This window comes from Pangasianodon hypophthalmus, chromosome 5 (assembly GCF_027358585.1).
Source record: "Pangasianodon hypophthalmus isolate fPanHyp1 chromosome 5, fPanHyp1.pri, whole genome shotgun sequence".
Taxonomy (NCBI): domain Eukaryota; kingdom Metazoa; phylum Chordata; class Actinopteri; order Siluriformes; family Pangasiidae; genus Pangasianodon; species Pangasianodon hypophthalmus.
The window spans coordinates 20,483,061-20,507,259 of NC_069714.1; the positions used below are offsets into that span (position 1 = coordinate 20,483,061).

Below are 24,199 nucleotides of genomic sequence, written 5' to 3' on the forward strand. Positions count from 1 at the left end.
ATGTTTCCAGCAAAATAATGTTTACAATGGCATTGAAATTAAGGTGATTTATTTCTCTTTGACTAGATGGAATGGAAACTCAGCTTTGGTTTTCTGGGAAAAAATGAAACAATTATGAATGATGAAAAACAGTTATATTGTTTGCAGGTTTTAGTTATTTAAAAATCAACCTTATTCAATTTGTAAAATGTAAACCTTTAACCACTGTGCTCTGTTCACTTCTGAGCTGTTATGCGGATCACATGGACTTTGATATATTGACAGAGAATTTTTCAGAAGAAAGGCAACCTTGAATACGTCCAATTGTTTAAAGACACGAAAACCATTTGTACTTAATTATGAGAGCAAATAAGGTATGGCTGTAATAACATAGTGAATTCACTTGTAAAAAGCAGTTGGTCTCGATTGATATATCACCACTTTTTTTTTCCTTTGGTCAAAGTGACTTGAACATAATCTGTACAGTATAAATATGAAGGAGATGTGCTAAAAGTAAATTTGTCCTTTTTTCATGATCAATAGAGAAAATGAGCTAAGCACATAGCTCACATTTTTTAGTATGGTTCCACTTTTGGTAAAAATATAAATAAGAGTCATTTTGAGTATCTAAAGTAAACATATAAACCTTTTTCAGTAAACCTTTAAAGCACTCCTCTGATGTCATGCACTGCATAGAATTTGAGTGAAATGAACTGAGAAGAAAGAGAAAAGGCTTGGGAGTGAGTGTGTGTGTGTGTTTGTGTGTATACAGCCATTTGTCTGCGTGAGTTAATAGCTGTGGAGGAGAAGAGCAGGCCTCTGGAGAGAGGGTCAGTGTTGTCGTGCTGAGAGAGCAGAAAGCAGGCCTGGGCCATATGGTCAGCACTGTTTCTCCTTCTGATTCATCATCCGCTCACTCCAGCATGGCTTCTCCAGGCCATGCTTCACCGGGTCAAGTTCACTCAGCACTGCAGTAATCAGTCTCCGGGAGTCCAGAGGGATCGGCACATGGCTGAACTTCTACCAACCACATAGATTAGTATCATGACATTTGGGAGAATAAAGTGTATTCACACAGGATGTGTGCAAAACGTCTGTCAGTTCATTGAAGCTAACATGATGAATGGTTTCACTTCAAGGCAAATGCTAGGCTGATTAATATGTCATATTTCTTTTTGCATGTAGCTAGCTATCTGTCTTGAAAAGAAGCAATCCCAGGAGAATCCCAGGAGAGGAAGCACATCCAGGCAGAAGTGAATGTCACTCGTGCATCTCAGTCTCACAAGCTGTAATGGGAATGCACATTATAATTCATATACACATGTATCCAGAGTAACAGTGGCCAGTGGCCTGGGTAACAATAATAGGCTAATAATAATAGTATAATAACCAACTACATGTTTGATGAGTGATTACACAAGTATGACCAATTTAAGTGAAAATTACAATATATTTAAAACCACACTGATGGACGACTTCTACTGTTTTATTCCATTATCTGTGACTCTATTGAACAAACAGCACCATGTTAGCGGGCAATGTCAACATGTCAAAAGCAAATTAGATTTTTGGTGGAAGAAAGTAAGAAAAATGAGGGAAAGAAGAAAGTTAATAAGAGCAGAACATGATTGGGTTAGCTAATCAGTTAATAGTCAGATTGCCCCTGTGTGTGTGTGTGTGTGTGTCCTGAAGGATTTTATTCCTCTTATCTCTTAACAAACAACATGTTGTACTTTTTATCCATTTATAGTTACATTTACTGTTGTGAAACATCTGTGAACTAAGTTAGTTCTTGTTATCACTTACATTATAACAGCTATAAACAGTCATTCTCTAATCAGCATCTCTCTTTTCTGTCCCTCTTGAAGGTAATGCCTAGAAACTGTAAAGCCTTTGTCCTAAAGACTCTCCTTTGTTGTTACCTGCGACTGTTACAAAGTGCTCTCACATGAGACTCCGTCCAAAATACTAAAAAACTTCATTATATCAACATTTCAGAGTCTTTAAGCTATTTATGTGCAGCACTCTCCATGATAACAGAAATGATAACAGCTTGGAACAAAGGCATTAATATTAATTTGTGAATTGTCTACAGTCAAAGCTGCTGATATAGAAAAGTAATAATTTTTTGACCAATCAGAATTGAGAATTCAACCCCGCTGCAGAATAAATAAACGTAATGGTTAAACATTCTAGGAAATACAATTACTATAGTATCACACAAGATTTATCTAACCTTGTACTCTTTTCATAGTTATTGCGTTCTGTAGTTCTCAGATCAAAATTTCTTTCTGATTTAATCAAGTATTTTCCTTAGGAGTATACTTCAAATACTTCAGTGGTCCACAAAAAGCTACAGCTGCAGCCTCTGGTGAAACCTCAAAAGATTATGTGGCTGGTGAGTTTACATTACAGTAGCTTTTCGTAGTTTTGTAACAAGGCCAAGGCACTTAGTGGATGAAGAAATGTACACAATATGTCTGCCGAGAGTTCGTGTTCATCAGTAAACTCAGTTGTAATGTGACTTGGATTTTCTGTGTCTGTGAGGTAGGGGAAAATGTTGGTAAGCTGCTGTGAGGTGGAGCCCCAAATCAGATTATGCTTGAGAACCTTAAAAAGCTAGGGTCGGCCTTGCATGAACCAGTGTATAATGCTGATATGTGCTCTCTTTCTAAATATGTGTGGTGGTCTGGGAAAACCTGTCGGATGTCGCTGTGGCTGAATTCTGAAAAAACAGCAAACGAAAAACCTGGGTTTTGATCAAAAGTTTTTCTCTCACTAATATACTGTCATCTATACTTTAAGAAGACATTAATATATTTTACAAAAATGACATCGAATGTTTTAATTTTGTCTACTTTATAACTTTTCCTTAGCAGTCTGCATGCAAAGATCACTTCGGGTAATGAGACAGTTTAACAAATGCAGCAGTAAATGCAGTCAGTCTGCCAAAGATGACTAAAGCTTATCTACTTAAGTGTGATTTTCTCATGCAGTGAAAGTCATGCTTTGATCAAGTTGTTGCACCCATCCTACATTTACAATTCTTTAAATCTTGGCAATAATGTTGTGTTTAAATAAGTAGATAAAATAATTAGAGGTAGTCTTTCAGTGGAATTGGTATGAAATCTAAATAGAATTTTCTCCCAATTTCACTTTTGGGGTAACCAGCTTTTAAAATGCTAGAACTTTACGTCTGTGTGAGATTTGTGCAAATAGGAGATTTCAATTCAGGAAAGAATTATACAGTATATAGAGTGTAAGAGGTCAGAATTTGACCATATTCGAAAGGTTTTCTCAGACCACCACATATACTCTATCACGAGTCCTATCAGCTTGAGCATGCCACTTCATTTCTCATTCTGTGTTAAATTCCACCCCTGGTTTTAAACCTAAATGCTATTAGCACCCCCACTATCACATTAATAGCACTAAGAAAGTGTTCCATTGTTTAGAAGTTTAGCTTTCATCAGGGAATGAATCCACATCTCCCAGAGAGAGAGAGAGAGAGAGAGAGAGAGAGCCGGTGAGCTGATAATCATGGCTTTGATTAGATTTGCACTCTGCAGGCAGCACAGTACAGATGCTAACACTGTAAACAAGCCTATCACTTCACAATGGCCAGGAATGTGTGCTGACTCAGCACAGCCACTAAAGAATCAAAATTTTAATAAATTATTGTGGTTATATTTTTTTGCTCATTTGATTATTACTGACCATTATTAAATACTGTATGTACTGCTAAGGGGTAAGTTTGAGATTAATAGCAGCATTGAGATGTGAGAGAACGCGCCCCCTCCAGGTCACAGAAAAGAACAACACCCACACATTTGACCTTAAGCTTTGTCAGATGGGTTTGAGACTTGGAGCAGGTGAGGTGTGCGTGTTCCCACCTCAGTCACTCTACAAATGGCAGCATAGGAGGTGAGGAGGTAGAAGCGTTTGCTAAATCTCTCACCTTGATGGCGAGGGAGAGACGAGGTGTTTTGGGGGGTGGTGGGGGGGGTGGGGGGTCAACACATGGAGCTAACACTAGGCTGACATGTGTTTGTCTATTCCTTTAACTGGATGAAAGCAGGAAGGACTGATTGTTGCCACACACCCATTACTAACACAATACACATGATTAAACTGATGGCTTTAATTGGATGTAAATTGGGAGGGTTTGTTTAGCACGTGTTGTAGTCAAAACCTCTATGTGCAAATTGAATATGTGTGCCCTGGGTTACAGGGAAATTTCAAATTTGTAGTTTAAAAAAAATATAGTACAAACATGTTCACAAAAAGTGAAAAGACTGCAGTATAAAATATTAGTACATGCAGCAATGATTATGTGTGATTATGTGTATGTATTATTTATGTTTCCTTCAGAGCATCTCAGAACTGTAGTCAGTATTTGTCTCTTATTAACCAGCTTGCCACAAAGTCCATCAAATGTCTTATTATTTCCATTTTCAAATGCAGAATGAGGTCACTGCTTACAGAAAACATCATTTTTCCTCTCTTTGTGATGGCACATGTACGTGCTGCTAAACTGAATGAGACTGTGTGTGTGTGTGTGTGTGTGTGTTAGATGATTCTGTCTTCAAGCAACATTTATCTGGCAGCATTAGCTGTGTGCCTGCCTGTCAAGCCCGACTCCCAAAAGCAATCTGAATTTGAGTCCTGAGCTGAATAATTATGATGAGGAAAGAGCCATCTGGCTCACTTTCTCTCTGTGTCTGAATATATTTATATTTACTCTAATGATTAAATATAAATATATTCATAATCTTGTTCTGTTCATTTAAGTCCAGGCAGGCTTTTCTTCTTTATGCAAGCAGCAATGTAAATAGCATAGTAATAGGTTCTGTACGTGTGTGTGTGTGTGTATATGTGTGTGTGTGAGTTTGAGAGAGAGAGAGAGAGAGAGAGAGAGAGGCCCAGTCCAGGGATAGACTGAACCCCTGGGGAGACAACCATCAAGCACAGGTGTCATGTGACCAACTGGTGTAGCACTTTTATCCCCTTGCTGCACCCTGTGTGCCCGCTACACACACACATCATACACACTCCCCCACTCTGACACCAGTCTGTCATATGCAGCGCTCTGATAGGCTCAGTCACACCCACAGTGACGGCACATAAAGAGGCGAGGTGGCGATGTGGCTGCAGCTGTTTCACAGCCTCTTTCGAATGGCTTTACTGACTGGCCAAATGTCCCACCTGTGTAGACAACATCAAATAAAGATACACACACTTCATTAACTATGCAAAGAGATAAAAACAACATCACATTCATGTGCTTGTAAACAAAAGAGCCATAAAATGCAATGAAATGATAATCATAATGGTAATCTTGGTAGGTTAATTAGATTTTGTTGTTATTTTATTGTTATTAGGAGCTGAAAAAGGACAAATACAGTAATAAATACAGTAATAAATAAATACAAAAGATAGATAGATAGACAGATAATTATTAGTGTTGTGAGTATGAATGATGTCTCTTCTCCTGACCCACTTTCCTCCACTCCACCTTCACCTTTTCATAAAGATTTTCTCTGCCTAGATACTGCTGGCAAGAAATTTAATACATTTCCATGTGGGTTTTTTCAGTGTGTGTATATTCAGGGCCTCAAATAGAATAATCACTAGTCTGTCTGTATATCTCAAACGCTGGAGAGAGAGAGGGTGAAAGAGAGAACGGCTCTGGGTCTCGTCACTGGTCACGTTCTCAGCAGAACAGAAGGAGAGCGTTCATCACATAGATAATACAGAGAGCCACAGCTGTCAAATCTAGATACCCTTTACACATTTATTAAACTAACACCCCAAACATACACATACGTCACACCCTCATAAAGAGCCCTATCATTCCCTCCACTGCTTTATGATTTATGCTTGTATGTGAACAGGCTTCAGAGAGAAGCACTTCAAGGAAGGCTGTCTATACCACTGTGCTCTGCATCTTCAGTGACCAGGGGACGACCAGGAGCAAAAGTCAGCCTGGGAATTTGGTTTAAAATGAACCCTTAGATTTGTCCAATATAATGAAATATTAAAGTGCATCAGCTAGCTTTACAACTAGCATATAACACCACTAAAATAAGAAAAACATAGCCATAAGCAACAAAGAGTTGTGTAAAAATATAAATTATTTCTTTTTAAACAGCCACAAACATAAAATATGAGGGACAAATCAAAAAAATCTTAAAGCAAATAGGAATACTCTAAAATATGAGACACAGCCAGAAGGTTTATTAAGACAGTGTAACTTTATTGGGGTGAAAGTAACAGAATGAAGATCTTGATCTCCGCATATCAGGCTTTTAAATATTTCAGACATCTGTAGGGATTTATATAGCTAATATATTGCTTGCTTGTTTACTATAGTATCAGAAGACTGCCGCATCAGAACTAATGTCACCAGCTAGTCATGGCTTGCCATCATTTCCCTTTAAGTAGCTTAGTGAATTTTCTGAGAGACACAAGAGTGGTAGCTGTGGGATTTTAGCACAACAGAAGTCAGTTTTAATGCTGCATTCGACTTAATTCAGATGTTTTTATTAGTCTGAGGTCAGAAATTATGAGTTCCGACCTTTAGTCGAATGCACCAAAAATAAAGGCTGATATAAAAGAATGTTTATATTCCTTAGCCATATTTAGTTAAGCTATGCAGTACCTGCTTTCTCTGCTCTGTTCTCAATATTACCACAAGCACCAGTTGCTGAACTGGAATTAATGTATTCAAGTCCAATTCCAAGTTCTTGATGGCATTTTTTGTGCCACCTGTTCTTTCTCATGCTAATAATTATCTCATGCTAATAATAATTATTGAAATGTAACAGACTGAAGTGATCACATTTAGGATCTTTGAGTTGTAGTGTCCTAGCGGTGGCCTGCCATGTGGTCTGTGTGTCAGAGAGCGCATATGAGAGAGAAGGCTATAAAAAAGATGACTGACTTACACAGAGGAAAATGGAGCATCTCACAGGGAAAACTCTGGCACGGTTGGTGATGGTCAGTACGTTCTTGTCAGTGATATATGTGGAGTAACACGATCTGTTTATGTTTGAAAGAGAGAGAGACAGTCTCATTTTCTAATAATTAATTAGTAATTACTGTGGCTTATCTGGAAGAATTAAGTTGCTAGCGACTGTAACTGACATGAGACCCTGTTCAAAGAAATGTCAGCTCTTTTGTCCTCGGTCTCTATCTGAACCCCAGACTCCGAGGAAATATCAGCTCAGGCCATGACGAAAAAGCAATGCTCTTCTTCACATTTTTTCATCTCACTAAAAAAACATTTACAGACGTGACTGTGAACCGCAATGAGGATGTTAGTGTCCTTTTGAATGTAAGAAATAAAAAAAAATGAAAGGTTCTGGGTGATTATAATGAGATTGTTATTCACGGTAGTATGGAAAAACACGCAGCTCTTGTTTTCTCTAATCTAGCACACCTTGTTCAGTTCAAGGTAATTATTTCATGAGCTGTGTCAGCTCCGGACTGAACGCATCACTACACTCTTCACTACAGAGAAGGCTCTGGAGAAGAAATAAGTGTGCATTTGTGCAATTATTTCCTGTCTGATTAATCCACAGTCCTAGTGCCAGCTCTATTTCAGACTGTTTGGGTGGGTTTTGGAAGACAACTTTCCTTTTTTTTTTTTTTTTTTCTTCTTTTAGCTTGAATTTTAGCATGAGCTCATTGTAGAATGCTTTGGTCAACTTTATCTGATTAAATGTGCTCTTGCACTTTCTTTGACTCTCCTTTTCTCCCTTATGCCGTGTCTTAATATTTCAGTCCTTATTGTAACACATGTCGATAAACTGAGCTCATCCTCTTGGCGAGAGTTTATGGGTTATTAATCTCTCTCATCTCTTGCTTCCTGCTGTTCTTCCTGCTGTTCTTCCTGCTGTTCTTCCTGCTGACCCCCAAAAGCAGCAAACCAGGCTGGGAAAGGTGGGCCCCATCCCTGCTCCCCTTCTCCCCCCCACATCAGACCATGGCTCAAAACACTGCAGTGTGTGCGTGCATGTATGTTCCCAAATGTCCCTACAAGTATAGGAATATCTGACTGCATTATATATCTTATATCCAATATTTGGAATTTGACCTTGTGGGGACATTTGGCTGGTGTCCCAAAAAGAAACTTTTTAAACTGTTTTTAAACCATACTGCAGCTTTCATTTATAAAAAAAACAAAAAAAACAAAACTAAAATGTTTCCTTATGTGTGCTGAGGTTAAGGTAAGGTTTAAGTGTAGCATAACATTAATTAGGGTAGTAACATGAATGTGTGTGAGAAAGGTTGTGTGATAAATATACATAAATCTATACATTTATATTGATTGTTCTTTGCCTTGAAATGTCTTCAAGGGATCTGTAGATGGTACCTAGTTCTTAGCTTTCTATAAAGGTATTCTACTTGGAGCAGTCACTGATGATAAAACCCTCTGTTGCAGGGTTCTACACACGGCCTTTAAGGGTTCCCCTTAAGTGGGAATTCGAAACTCATAAATGATGTCTTTTTCGACCTCTGTGCATCCGAGCTACAAAGTGGGGGAAAAACATCTCCGTATTTGCCTTTTTGTTAGCAAAACGCTAGCCAGCTACCTGTGATTAGTGATGTATATTGTCCTCCTCAAAACAGAGAACTGTATAGTCATTGATGTAGATTTAACAAGCGAATATGTCTGTATGTTGATTGCTCAAAAGCAAATACTTGTATATACAGCACAACTCATTTAAAGGTATAAAGTACTTCTTTGTTTACTGCTGATGCTGTTCGCAGCCAAGTTCTTTTGATGTTACTAGCTGAACTTGGGGTTGAGGAGATATTTTCTGAAATTTATTGTATTAATTGTGTGCCATTAAATATGGCAGTAACATTAGTCTGTAATCTTTAAAAGTTATGATTAGTCTCTAAAAGTTTTGAATCTCTAAGTACCCTCGTTCACTGTGCCTTCCCCTGTTTGCATGGTTTGTAAGTATTTTTAGATTTCATTGTGTTCTCTTTACAAATTACTAAATGTAAATGTAAATATAAATGTGACATTTGATTTAAACTGTAATGTTACTCCTGTTGCCCATCAGGACTGCTCACTGTTGACTGCTGTTTTCCCGTAGAAAGAGAATAGTGACATGATTTTGCTGCGGCTCTGAGTTTGAATAACACCGTTTGGCCTACCTGGAGCTGTACAATGAGATTATCCCTCTTCAGTGAAGCTGTATGAATGAATCCTCTATGGCGTGATGTAATGCATTTACTAGTAGAAAGAGTCCCCAGTGTGATGGGCTGCACCTGCTGTGTGTGATTATGTGAGGGATGCTGTGGTCTGATTAGTAGCTGGCACTGGCTTTGGCAGGCTGTGTGTGTGTGTGTGTGTGTGTGTGTGTTCAGGAGTCTTCCCTCCTGCTTCCTCCTTGGCTAAAGAGAGTGTCTTTGACCCATAAGGGCACTCTCCATTCAATTCAATTTAATTTAATTTGTATAACACTTTTAACAATGGACATTGTCACAACTCCCCTTCTGTTATGTTTTCGACTGTAGTTAAAAATATCGGGAGTTAGATTTACCGAGGAACTAGATTTTGTATTTAATGTGTAAAATCTGCTTTTTGTGTACAACTGATGGGACTAATACTCTCACCTCTCAATACCTAGGGTGGTATCTCTATCAAGGAAACAGTAGTATAAGCCTTCTGTACCTAAAAGAGATGTGGAGATCTAGAGATCTTCAGTGGGGGTTACTCCATTGTGTATTCACCACTAATATATGTGTTCTGCAGTGCTACTGATACTGATACTGTTTTCCACTTTGCATTACTGTTGGACAAAGTATTTAGCAGACTGGGTTTTTATTCTCTAAGCTACTGTTGTCTAATTGTATAATGTTGTATAATAAATTGTTGTATAATGGAATGTAGATATAAGCAGGAATGGAGAGAATGGTGCTTGTTTGCCAATTTCTTTTGTCAGGACAAGCCAAACTGAGTATCCTTACATATCATTGATGCAAATGAAGGGCAAAATGTTAATATAGTGGCCTTGTTTAAATCACTGCTGGAATCACAAGTAGTTGTTGAATACACATACAACCAGAACACTAATAGTGAGGAGCTTTTTCAACTGAAATTGGGTCTCTGAGAGGCACTTGTGTCAGAGGGTTTGAGAATCTGGTTTTCAGTGGATGAGGTTTAAGTATACCGGTCTTTTTTTCTCAGTTTGTGTGATGTATTTTCAAAATAAAGCACTATTAAAAGTCGAATTTCTCTCTCTCTTCTCTCTCTCTACTGGGGAAATTATATGTCTGAGGCGGCTGTTCTGGGATTTATGATGTAGTAAAAATATCATGATAATAAGCATTTCTTAGCAAATCTGAGTCATAATTCATATCGCATTTTAGATCTTAACTGTCATTATAAAGAATTCTGTATAAGATCCAGAGCAAAAATGTGAGCGCCTGTATGGATTTGCTGTGTAGGTTTCTGCATGAACACAGTTGTTTCTTTTTTGAGCTCTCATGATATGGAGCTATTGAACTTTCCTTCTATAGTGGAAGAATCTGACGACACACACTAATCTGTGTTTATGTCCTACAGCCTTCTGTGATACTCAGTGAAAATGATTTTCAAATGAATGATATATGGTTACTTTCCTGAGGTGACCAATTGTGATTAATTATAATATGAGTTAATCAAAACATAATTTATAATGAAGGTGCAAATCTATTTACCGCAGTCTTTGATTGATTCACTACCGAAAACTCATTAATTTCTCCCAATTATCGGTATCAAGTCTTTGAGGGAAATTAAATGGGATTTACAAACACTGACCGTTTCAGAGACTGAGGTGATAAGATAATAAGAGAGGTGCAGGGTGTGAAGAGAGAGGCCTCATTTACCCCCCCTGCTTAGGTTTAAATATCTGCATTCCTAATCTCTCTTTACTGGAACCAATTTTACAAATCCCATTAGAAGTGACAGCACACACACACACACACACACATACACCTACCTTACAAATATCCAGCGTTCTGCGATCATGTTGTGTTGTATATATTCTTTTCAAGAAGTTCATGATTTTTTTTTTCTTTAGTCACTGGCTGTTAAAGTCAACATCGCATCAACATTGCTGTAGTTAAACCACAGTATGCCCTCATGCCATTGTAAATGTTCAAATGCTGTCATTTTGCAGTTTAATAAAATTCATCAATGTAGGACTCACTTCACCTTTTATACTTAATGCTTCAGTAAGGTAAGTAAGATTTCTTAAACCTGTAATTAGACAATATCAGGTAGCTTTACACTCTGTCACGTGTATGGAGTATGTGGAATGGTGTAGATTGGAGAAGAAGAACTGGAGTACACAAATCATCAGCAGTGTGGTTTAATATAAAGTTCTGATTAAATCTGATTGGCTTGGTGTTGGTTAATCTTCTGCAACTGACAATGCTGCCGTTCATATCACAGGTTTACATTAATGCGCTCCTTCTAATATGTTGCTGTTCTCATTCACAGGGACTTGTATGGTGGACATACCATATTACTGTACAGATTTAAAATGTGCTGTTATTTAACAGAGAAAACCTTCTAATAGTTGATATAGTGAAGGTTTCTGGAAGGAGATGTTTATTTAACATTTGTGGAAGGGGTCTTGGCTGTCCGCACTTTGTAACGGTAATACGATTTCTGAAACAGGAAAGTGGTTTCAGTTTCTTGGTAACATGACAAGCTTTGCTCATTTTGTCTTAATAACTTTCAGAGAAATTGAAAATGAAAATGGAGAGGCTGGTGAGGGAGTAAATGTTTATAACTGATTTAATGTAACAGGAACTAACTTGTTTTGCGGAGGTTCTCCATCATTAACCATAACTATAAACTGATAACAACTATGACATATCATTCACTGAATTTGTAATCTTTGGCAAAAATGCTGTGTTGTAAGAGGAATAAAACATTTTGGGATATGATCTTCAGGGTGGTGACAGCATCACACCACCCTGTTGTGGATCATTTTCCTGTAATACCACACCCTGTTGTATGTTTTTCCTTACTTATTATGTTGACTTAACAATATTACAGTAAATAGATAAATAGCTACTTTGATCTGTAGAAGTCTCTAGCTTTCTGAATTGTTTGTGAGCTTCTCATGTCCACTAAGAGCTGAATCATTGCTGTTTTAGTATTAGCCCTTGTGGTTACATTGGGTCCAGTGAAATGGTAGCTCTGGGGTTTTTCACCTCATTCCCCTGAGCCAGAGGGTGTGTGTGAAGGAAGTCTTCCACAGCTGACCGGACTGCGTAATTTAGTCTTTAGGCCACCCAGGCAGTCTATTCAGAGAGCCACTGGAGAGCATGGCCTGTACGATACTCAGTCACGCTGCTGGGCATTTTCCCCCTAACCACCAGCAGAAGTAAACAGCGAGAACGGAGGCAGGATGTTGATTTGTCAGATCGTATCTGCACTCAAAAGCGAAATGAGCAATTTTCTAAAATACCACATTGTTTGAAGATATGGGATTTCAACTTGTTCACACAAACAGAGAAAAAATGGCACAGGAAAATAAGCACTAACCAACCATCAAGCATTCTCAGATCAGTGTGTGTATGTGCAGGATGAAACAGTGCGCGCTAGCATCTACATTTCCACAGATACAGAACAAAGTTAAAAGTCTGTGCCAATTCTTTACTACAATAATCATCTTCTCTTTACTCAAACCAACGGGAGAATGAAAGGGTGCGATGCAGTAGTTTGTAAATGCGAAGATTTTAAAACATACTGATGCTAAAAGGTGTGAAACACATTCTCTCTGTGGTTTAATGGAAATGTTGAATAACTGTACATTTGGATTGACATTTATTTGGTATCGTGATGTATGCCTTTGTTACCTCAGTAGTTATGTGATGTATGCCTTTGTTAACTCAGTAGTTATACCCCAAAGCTTTTCAGATTTGTCTGTCATTCTATTTGCTCTACATGTCTGTGAAACCACAGTATGAGATTTGCTGTTGTATCTTTGGTAGAAAATTGTATCTGTAACCTTTTCCTCATATATTGTCACTGGAGCTACTGTAGTTATACTATATAACAGAAACAACTATATATTAGTTGCTCACTTTTTTCCCCCCACTAATATACTGATATACAGTATAAGGCCAGAGTCTATTAAAAAATCTAGCTGTGTTTATGAGCATGTTTGAAATGATGCATCATGAGCAGTTAAAATAAAACAGATTCACAGAAAGAACACACTCATATTTTTTTTTAGATCAAATGTTTGAGATTTCACAAATGGAATTAAAACTCAATTTCAGATATTCAGCTGAATTGTGAACTGAACTGAATTGAATTATGAACCGTGCTGTCTAAAGTTTCATTAAAAGTACAGTAGTGCACTTATGTTATGTTGACCTTGTAAAAAGTGCTCACACCTTCGTCAAACATGCAGTTACCATCTGGGAACTGAGTAATTTCTAATAGCTCAGGTTTGCCCGTGTGGGGAGTGATGTTGTAAGGAAAGATGACCAAAAATGAGCAGCGTCTTCCATAATTAAAATATTTAGTGCTATAAAGACTGGATTTCTTAATATTCTTAAATAAACCTTCACTAATATTCTGTTTGAAAGACGTTAAAGTGTTAATTAATATACACATAAAGTGTTAATTAAAGTGTTAATTAATATACACATAAAATTCTACATGACTATACATAAATGCAGAAAGGACATTGTTCATATCACACTTTCCAGTGTCACCCAGATGAGGATGGGTTCCCTTTAGAGTCTGGTTCCTCTCAAGGTTTCTTCCTCGTATCATCTAAGGGAGTTTTTCCTTGCCACAGTCGCCTCAGTCGCCTCAGGCTTGCTCACTAGGGATAATTTTGTCTAACATCTAGGACTATTTGCATGTTTTTGTTTCTATTTGCATGCTTTTTGTTTCTTATGTTCTGTAAAGCTGCTTTGAGACAATGTTCATTGTTAAAAGCGCTATACAAATAAAATTGAATTGATTTAATTTCTATGCAAATTATTTTCCGGTCTTCCAAGGAGATGATCATCTTGTAATTCTGACATGATCTGAACAAATTATAAGGTGGTGATTTTCTTGGAAGTTACCTGTAGCCACCTATTTCAATATAACATTCAAACAAACAAGGTATTTCTAAGGAAATGAACCTGAAAGCCACAGCCGCAAAAGACACATACCTAGGGCAGAACACCTGAATGCTTTGCAAGAAGCGAAGCTTTCTGAGTTGACAGGTAGCATGACTGACAGGCTGGCACAGCTTCAGAGACTTCAGAGAGAATTTCTCTGTGCAAATGTGTTATTGACAGCTACCAGAATGAGAGGAGAATTTTGCCAAATATTACAAAAAGTCCTCCGACTTTAAAACCACATTCTTCATCTTTATATGATTGTTACTCAATCAGCAGTCATACATTTCACTGTTGTGATTGTGGCTGATGTGGATGATGTCATTATAACACAGTGTAAGTTTAGACCTTTAGTCAGTTGAAACTGAGAGACAGCAGGCCAGATTGCCATCTACCACAGACAGGCTTCGATGTGATGGCCTACAGGATCCAGAGTTCACCGCTGCACTACGAGCCCAAGCGCTTCCCCTCACTGGAGCCTCAGCAGGGAAAAAAAACCCAGAGATGCCAGCACTGATAGAAAGCAGTACTGCCGCTAATTAGTTAAAAAAAAAAACCTCAGGATTGAGGCGGGTTGCGGGAGTGAGGGCAGGTTAGATGATTGTACATGCTTGAGTGCGTTCCATGCAAAGTGAGGCCTCGGCTCTGATTTCAGCATGGACTCAAAATGCTGATCCCTACCTCATGGGATTCTCGCATTCCGAGACAGTGAGACGGCCCAGTACCTTCTGGGCCTTGCTGAGCCTGGACACTCTCCAGAACCACAGAACTACTCAAACACACACACTATAAAGTGCTAGAGGTGGGTCTGGTATCATGCTGTGAATTAATGTGAAGACTGTGAACAATCTCTGCCATTAAACTGAGTATGAAGACTCCGAAATGGCATGCATGAGCATGAGGGATATTTACACTGCAGTCATCTCAGCAATATGTGTAAATACTGTGATCACTGTTAAACAGAGCTGGTACAACTGATATAACTCGTATCTGTCTTCATGCTACCTGAAATGACCCCAGTTTGTAAAGTTTTAAACTCCTACACTCGATGTCTATTGTGTGTAAGAGCATGCTTTGCAATTTCAGGGTTTCTGTATTAATATGCAGAGAGGCCTACCTTCCATCTGCATTGCTTTCCTGATGATGCTCTGTGTGAGACGGAGAGAAAGAGAGAACAGAGACTGAGCGTGTGTGTGTGTGTGTGTTCCTCAGAGACTGTTCCCATTTATGTTTCACAGATTGTTTCCTTTTTACTTTCCGTACCAAGGCAGGTTGAATAAATTGCATCTGCCCTGTTCACTTATGACTGAAATGTTTTGCAAGTGAAAGAGAAAAAAAACAGGATGTGAATATCAACATCGCTCCCACTCTCCGTGTTTTAAGATTTCTGCATTTACATTAAAGGACCTCATGTTTATTTTTTCTGAGGTGCGATTTCAGCCTAAGAATCATTTATTCAGTTTCATCTGCAAGTTCCCATGGTCCTGAATGTGTTTTTGTGTAGGAAAAAAAGAAGAAGAGCTGTAATAAATTAATAAGATGACAGTTGAGAAGCAGAAAGAGACTGGGGACTTTTATTATTGTACAAAATACAAGAATAATTTGCTGGTATAATAAAAATTGGTGTATTCTTGATTTTTTTTCTGTTCCCATCCATTTGTTATTTCAGAAGTGAATGCGCATACACTGCAACAGATGACATTACATTTAAGTCTGTCAGTGCTGCAGGATTTTCAAATCCTCTTTGTTAAAAATGCTTGCATTACCACTGACCTTAAAAAAAAAAAAAGAATCCTATCCTATTTCTTGCAGTCTGGTTTTGTGGATCTGTTCTACACCTGTCACTCTATTTCAGAAGAAATAGGCTGTTTCTAAACACTAACTCCTAATGCTAATACTTAATTGTTTTCAGTCATTCATTTTCAGTAACCCCTTTATCCTGATCAGGGTTGCGATGGATACGGAGCCTATCAAAGGAACGCTGGGCGTGAGGCGAGATGCCAGTCCATCACAGGGAACCATACACACATGCATTCACACCCAGGACTAATTTATACTAGCTAGTCCACCTACCGGCATGGTTTTGGGAGGTGGGAGGAAACCAGAGAACCCACGGAAACCCACACAGACACAGGGAGAACATACAAAACTCCACACAGACAATAACCTGCACTCAGGATCGAATGGGGAGTCTGGAGCTATGAGACGGCAATGCTACTCACTTCACCACTATTCCACACCTCTTCAATCTTTCTGACTCCACTGAATCCTCTATTTTTGCAAAAAATCATTTTGAAAATGCCATGGAAATATTTCAATATTTAAGTTAGTGGAAAATGTCATTTTAACAACTATTTTACAGTTAAAAAAAATTACAGACTCCAGCAGCAATATTATTTCGTCAGAATAGGCCTGCTATATTCACTATTTTAGACATAAATATAGAACCAGGTATAGACAGAGAGAGCAGACAGATGTAAAAATCAGAACAGAGAGAAACAGGGAAAAATGGCTGGTTGATGTGTTTGGCAGACTGCACAGAAACACACTCGGCTGTGATAACAAGCCCTCATTAGTGCACTGCATCTTGATGCTGCTTCTCTACTCTCAGCTCTCTCCACCAAAGACATGAGGCACAATGATTCTCCATGTCCCATACGGCACACTCCCTAATTCTCTCTGTCACCTTTTCTTTACTCTGACTTTCTAGGTTCTGGTGTTAGTCTCTGTGTATGATTTCTTTTTCTCTCTCTCTCTCTCTCTCTCTCTCTCTCTCTCTGTCTGTCTGTCTGCTGTAATGATGCTTCATTATCGACAACATCTGCAAGGTCTGACACATGAAACAAGCTGTTGATATTTACCTGCAGCACATCTAACACACCCATACACACTCATTTGCCACCTAGATTCAATAGCATACCATTCTAAGCAGGATAACAGTTAAAGAAAGGACGATCATGATGTCCTCAATGTCCTCAACACACTTGGACACATGACAAATGAACAGCAGTGCAGACATAAAGTAAACAGCAGGTCAAAGGATTTCCACTCCTTTTGAAATTCCTAATGAATAAAAATATCAGCTAATTAGTGGAAATTAGAATTACATCTAGTCTGAATTTTAATGAAGGTCAAAAAGAGACTGGATTAATGAGATGAAATTTGTGTTGGACTTTGTTTAGTTAGACAGGGTTTTGGCCAATTATCTCTCCAATAATATTATCATTAGCTTGCATTGCAGTTTTTTCAGGCTGGTTTGTGTTAATGGGAAATCTTTTTTTTTTTTTTCAACAAAGCATACATTGGAAGAAGAAAGTGTATTTATTTATTTATTTAACTCTGCATTTTTCATATGTCAAACAGAAAGGGCGTGAAAGAGAAATGCAGTGACTCACACAACAATACATTAAAAGTAGGACAAATTATTAAGAAAAAAAATATTAACATTACCATGTTTGGTGTGAGAGTTTTGCCTTTGTCTCTCCCTATATGCAATAAATGTCTCTTATGTCTCCCTATATGTATTATACGTGTCTTCCTGGCACATGAATTAAAAGTGTTTCTGTAGGATTTCAGCCCTTCTTATTCTCATCCCATTTGCCTTCAGGAGCTGTAGCTCGGTGCAGGTGTATGATTCCGTGTGTAGCCCTGATCGTCTCTTATCCTCAAAGAGACCATCTTTTTATCCTACTCATAGCCATCAGCTGCTCACTGCGCACCCAAAGCCCAAAATCATGAAGCAGACTTGTCTGTGCTTTTTAATTTGCTGAAGATATCATACATAGTCATGCATAATAATAACACCACATGATCATAAATAATTAATTCATCTTCAGTAACCTCTGTGGATGCCATGGAGCCGGAGCCCTTCCCAGGAACACTGGGCGTGATGCGGGAATACACACTGGATTTGACTCCATTTCTTCACAGGTCATCACGCACACACACATTCAAACACTCATAAACACCTGAGGGAAATTTAGAGTCACCAGTCCACCTACTGGCATGTTTTTGGGAGGTTGGAGAAAACAGGGAGAACAAGCAAAACTCCACACAGCCAGTAACCCGTGCTCAGCAATGAACCAGGGTCCCTGCCCTCGTTCACCATGCCACCTATTGTAAAGAATAATTGCACCTAATTATGTAGACACATGAATCACACTAGAGGATGAAGTTCAAGGTCCTCTTAAAGCCATCAATAAGATATAAATATTGAATAAAAAATACTGTTGTGTCTGTGCCGTTATTAATAATTTAATTAGCCCTATACTAACACTACCAGTAATGCCAGATATTTATACTGAGCATGACAAGTGGCAAAAGTGGAAAGAAAGACTGAGTACAACTGAACCGTTTTACCAGACTACTTACTGTAACATTCATTAAGCCCAATGTTTTTTTCTAGACATAATGATTAGCCTGTAGGAGTTTTATAATAATTATATATCTAATCTTAACACAGTAGGCTGTTCAAAGAAAAGCCAGTCATGTTCATTGCTTTGCCTTGCTACATGCCCTCCTCCTGAGTGCAGTCCTGTGATATCCCAGGCTGCTGTGTGTTCTCCATATTAAGTTCTCTGCGTGAAGAGAGTTTTGAGATTGACAAGCAGGCTCATAGCTGCACATGTCTCTGGAGTTATAAACAACTGTTCATGCATTTATTTTTGGAGCACTAGTACACGACCCCCAAACATCAAAGCAGAGCAGCAGTATATACCCAGCTGTAGAAGGTGTGTGTATGTGCATGAGTCATATGGTTTACATGTAATATTGCCACGCAGTCGACCTTTTTCTGGCCCGGAATTTATCTCCACCTCCACATGCAGCTGAATCAGAGCTGTTCAGCTCCGTCTTGTTTTCCTAAAAGGCAAACCCATGAGGAATACAGAGTTTATGGGGTTGCTTGGGAAGAAGGGGAAGGTATGGCAGTGTTTTCATTGCAGTTGCAATTTGCCTCACAGGTAGCAGAGTGCTTTGAAAATTACAAACTGCTCCTTTAATGATGCTGCTGCTGTGATTTTAAATAGCATTAATGAGAAAGAAAGATGTAAGAAAATCATTAAATCAACTGTATATTGTAAAGACAAACATTACGAAGTGTGCTAAATGGGTATTTAGTATTTTGAATAAGAGTCCTGGGACAAGCACAGGATAATCTTTATGATTACAGCAGCAGGTGTACAACAATACACAGCTGCATATAAAAGATTACTTGTAGCACTGTGCTGAAGCTGTGAATGAGTGTGAGAATGTGTGTGTGTGGTGCCCTGCGATGGACTGGCATCCCTTTCAAGGTGTCTTCCCACCCTGTGCGCAGTGTTCTCGGAATAGACTCCAGATCCACTGTGACTCTGACTAGAAAAAAAGTGCTGACCAAAAATGAATGAATAACATAAAGGAGCTCAATGAAGTGTTTTTTTTTTTTTCATAAATAAAAAAACCTCTAAAATACATTTGTCTTTTAGGTGTCAGAATTCACGTACTGTAGAGATCCTATCAGTATCTATCAGTAGTTTTCTTTTAATCTCATCTAACCTCTGCCTCTCTCCATCTTTCCTGCACTTATCTCTCTGCCTTTCTTGAATCTGCTTCTCTCAGCTCTATAGCTCTTCTGTCCCAAAGGAGTGCTTATTGAGCCAGCATTGTAAAAAAGAGAAAGGGATGGAGAGAGAAAAAAAACAAGATGAAAAGATCGGGAAAGCTATGAATCATGCAGGTGAGAAAAACAAGAATAGCTTGAGATTTGGGACTACAGAAAAGATGTGTGTGTGTGTGTGTGTGAGAGAGAGAGAGAGGTATACTTTTTACCACTATGGCCCAATTGGCAGAGGTGGCGGAAAAGAAAGCAAGAAGAATTTAAAAAAAAAACCTCTCAGATCTATGCATGCTCATGTGATTATCCACCCAATAGTCATTGCCTACTCCAGAAATTATATTTATGCTGCACTTCTGTACATCTTTTCCTCTCTCTCTCTCATCTGCTTTTTTTCCCTTCCCAAGGCCTTTCTTTCAATATGTCATATTACCTTCTTGTCTTTTTGTGAGTTATCAAAAATGATTTTTTTTCTGCTTGTTCCTATTCTGCAGCACCATGGAAAGATTTAATATTACTACTGTAGGAAGCATGCCAGCAACTGTACTTTCCCTCCCAGAAGTTTTAATGAAAAATGGAAACATGTGGCCCTATAAGACCATCTCATTTCTCTGTGTTTCAACAATTGCTGTTTACTTTGGAGAATGCTAATGAGTGTATTCTGTCTTCCAGACTGAACTATTTCTCTCTCATTGCAAGCAAATGGTCCAACCCTAGACACATATACCTCTGCAAGGTCTGGTGTTGATATGTGCGCCACAGGATTGTTTCCTAAACAGCACAAAGGTAGATATACAGTCCAAGATTCACGTTAGCCTGGTGCGTTAGAGAAGCTCACTGCACATCTCTTCTACAATTTGTGACTCCTGAGTGGTGCATCAGAAAAGCTTTTGCCCTATCATCAGGAAATTGTGAGTTCGAATTGAGTTCAAATCACCAACTGTGGGCGTCTGTGAACTCATATATGTGGAAAAGGGCAGATAACACTTTCCCCTAGTGTGTTTTTCCACCTTGTGACACAACATGAGCAGCAGTTCGAAAAGATGCACTTAGCTGGCATCGTGTGTGTGGGAGAAAGCACATTTTAGGCAAAGAGGGTAACAGTTCAGAACAGAGAAATGCTTTAGAGAAGCATTTTGAAAATCCACTGATTTTACTACAGCCTCAGAAGTGCTCTGCTTGTACAGCTGACAAACTTGTATGAAATGTTCTGTTTCACTGGAAATTTTGTGTACTATGCTGAGCTTTTACCATCTGTATCATTGTTACTGAGGCACACATGCACACACAAACATACACACACACTGAAAATCTGGGATTTTAATTTTTTAAATTAAAAAAATTTAAAATTTAAAATTGGAAATAAATTGATTTTAAGATTTTCCGTCTGACTAATCTCTTCTATTGAAGCATGTGTTCAGATGACACTCTGATGGATTTGCTCTAAAATGGATCATAAGGTTTTGCACAAACATGTGGAGTCCACGTCAGCTTGAGAGCACACTGTCGTTAAAGCAAAAAGAGGACGTACCAAATACTACGAAATTCTGAAATTCATGTTAATATTTCAAAGATTCTACTTTTCACTCAAGTTGTTGTCAGTATTATAATTTGTGAATTAATAAAAAAATATTGTATTAAATGAGAAATGAATGCAAAATAGAAGGATTTTCACTAGTGCTCTCAGACTTTCGGACCCCACTGTTTATATTCCATATTATGTATTGAACATTTCAACACTAAAAATCATTACGGTGACATACCACATATACATATATACATATATAGCATGCATAACTCGCAGTCACTGGCAAATGGAGTCACTCCAAGCCATATTTAGAAAATGATTAATTCACATGGGACAGGCTGTGTATTTATGCATATTCCATTGTGAGCTCTGCTATATTTACATTTCTGTCACAGGCTGATTGTCTTCTCCCTTTTTTGTCTCCTGTCTTATCCTCAGCCACCCTGTCTGTCTGGTTATAAAATCTTCCCTCTCTCTAGGAGGTCCCTTTAATTAAATCTATGGCCAAAAATGCTGAGAGAAAATGCCCCATTAATCAAACAAACCTAGTTCAGTACTGATGTTTTAACTCCACCTCCCCCTCTTTCCTCCCCACCTCCCTTTCTGCATTTGTTCATGCTGTCTTTTGTCTTTCTCTCTTTGCCCTCCATTTATACTTTTTTTTTAATATTCAGTGCACCACTTAGATGTATGCTCTTTCACTTTTTGTCACACTCACACATACACACGGCCTGCTTAGGTTTAACTCCAGGCTTATATTTTTCCACTGAGAGATTTAAACTGAGGGATTTGAATTTTTCCATGCACAGATGAGTCACATGGTGGATTTTTGAATGTTAACATACATCTTGAAGTACTGCAGTCATATCTGGGAGTGTTAGTGGTGTCATTGTGTGGCTACCACAAGTCTAACTTGAAAGTAAAAATAAGAAAAAAAAAACTTAAACAAACTTCTGTCATGCAAGTGTGCAACTATCATGCATTAACACACCTGCAGAACACGCTGTACAGCGGAAATCATGCTATAAATCACTGACTCTTTTGGCAACAGTATGTCATCTCCACAGAAGGCAAAATCAGGTCCAGATTCTACCTAGACAAACTGATTAATTGTTAGTTATTTGGATGATTCCACATTGGATGATTCTACATTTAAATGAAATATTTTAAATACTTTTTAAACACTGAATCTATGACAATATCTCAGGCACTTTTTTAAGGTGTCTTTGCTGCATTTTGCTCTTAAATGGGTAACAGGTTTGAAAACAACAGGGTTGAATTCTTAGCATAGAATTAGCAAATGTACAAAATGTGATTAACTAGCATTCAATGTGAATGGCATGAGGACATTAAGACATCCACTGAAGTGTAGGTATAGTGGACTGGGACAGCAATATTGCTGTTTTCCCAGTGCTGTAGATATGCTTTGAAAAGTTATTTATCTGAATTATGCACACACAGGTTGTTGTGAAGGAGACTTTACTTATGTTTACATATGTATTATACATTGTGTCTTTTACATATCAGTGAGACACAAATGGCACCCCAATCATGGAATCACCCACTTATGTTTCTATCTAATTTCTTCTGTCTAGAAATCATTTTTGTACTCCATAGTCTCCCTTTTGAATGATCAGTAAGCAGGAATCCATCTTCTTTTGCAGCCCAAGACTCCAACCCAAGTTTTCTTCTCCTACATATTTACATTTGCTGCACACGTAATGAACTAAATACGTGAGCCACACTTGCAAAAGACATTAATAAAGCGTGATCACAATCTCCTGATCCTTCAGCCACAAACGATCCCTAGAATGATGGGATAAATCACCCGCATGCAACTGTACATGGCTTGTAAAGTAAATGATTGGAAATTGCTCAACTTGCATAACTAACTCAAAGTTTCCAAGAAACGTTCCATTGCTGCTAACCCACATTTGGACACCTCCTTAAATCAGAAAGGTTTAAAGAGTCACGGCCCGCTGATTTTTACAGCATGTAAAAACAGTTGGGATGAGTGGTGTTGGGGGTGGTGTGTCGGTACAGGGTAGGTGTATGGCTCCCATGTGGAGGCCATGACAGTGAATTTGATGTGGGACCGAAGAGCTGTAAGAACTGATTTCCCCTCCATGTTCCCTTGCCTGACTTCTGCCTCCTGAAAGGAGCCCCATTGTGAGGGGGCTTCATGTCACAGCGCTGGGGGCACGGAATGCCCAGGCGCCTTACAAAGACGTTCCTGTTCGCATTAACCCCCACCCCTCTTCATTTTTCCCCTCCTTCCCTCGCTCCTGCTCCTTCTCTCTCTCTTTACCTCCTTCTCTCCCACACCCTGTTCTGGGCTGGGGCCTGGACAAATACAGCCTAAGTGATAGATGTGTTCCGTTACATGATCCATGCCGTACTCAGTTCGCCATGATTAGAGGGAGAGATCAGACAAAGAAATGGGGAGAGAGACAGGCAGAGAGGCAAATCAAAGAGAGCAGGCAGACAGATAGCGAACAGGAATGTAAGAGGAAGTTCAGACATTGGCCAATGTTCTCTTTTGTCTCTCAGAAGTCATTCTTTAGATATACTCCTTAGATACAGAAAAACATAACATAACAAACACTGTGACATTACTCTCTCTCTCTCTCTCTCTCCATATATATATAACATTAATAAGACATATATGTAAATATATACAGGACAAATGCAGAATTGTTTCATATTTGATCCGGCTGGAAGTTATTTAAAAAAAAAAAAAGAAAGAAAGAAAAAGAAAAAACCTAGGGCTCAGTATGATGGTGGGAATTGCTACAATATGCCACTATGGCAAACACTCTGCTGAATATTTCTGCCATTAATCAAGTTAATTCTGCAAAGTTGTGGTGAACCACAAGACACCAAACAGACGATCCAGCTCAGAGGCAAAAAAACACACTGGCTGTGCTGATGAATGCAGTGGTTCTGATGTTCTCGATGAG

General features: G+C 38.5%; 2 long non-coding RNA genes across 2 annotated transcripts in view; both read left to right on the forward strand.

Annotated features, from left to right (window-relative positions):
* LOC113525904 (uncharacterized) overlaps positions 1 to 1,591 on the forward strand; it is a 31,921-nt gene extending 30,330 nt beyond the window's left edge. The window contains exon 4 of the long non-coding RNA XR_004578228.2: positions 752 to 1,591. This is a non-coding gene — a long non-coding RNA (uncharacterized LOC113525904). The remainder of the gene's footprint in view (positions 1 to 751) is intronic.
* Positions 1,592 to 18,828: 17,237 nt separating this feature from the next.
* On the forward strand, positions 18,829 to 21,238 carry LOC113526294 (uncharacterized). Its single transcript, XR_003402753.3, has 3 exons — positions 18,829 to 19,038; positions 19,717 to 19,834; positions 20,384 to 21,238. It is a non-coding gene; the product is annotated as an uncharacterized LOC113526294 (long non-coding RNA).
* The last annotated feature ends 2,961 nt before the right edge of the window (positions 21,239 to 24,199 follow it).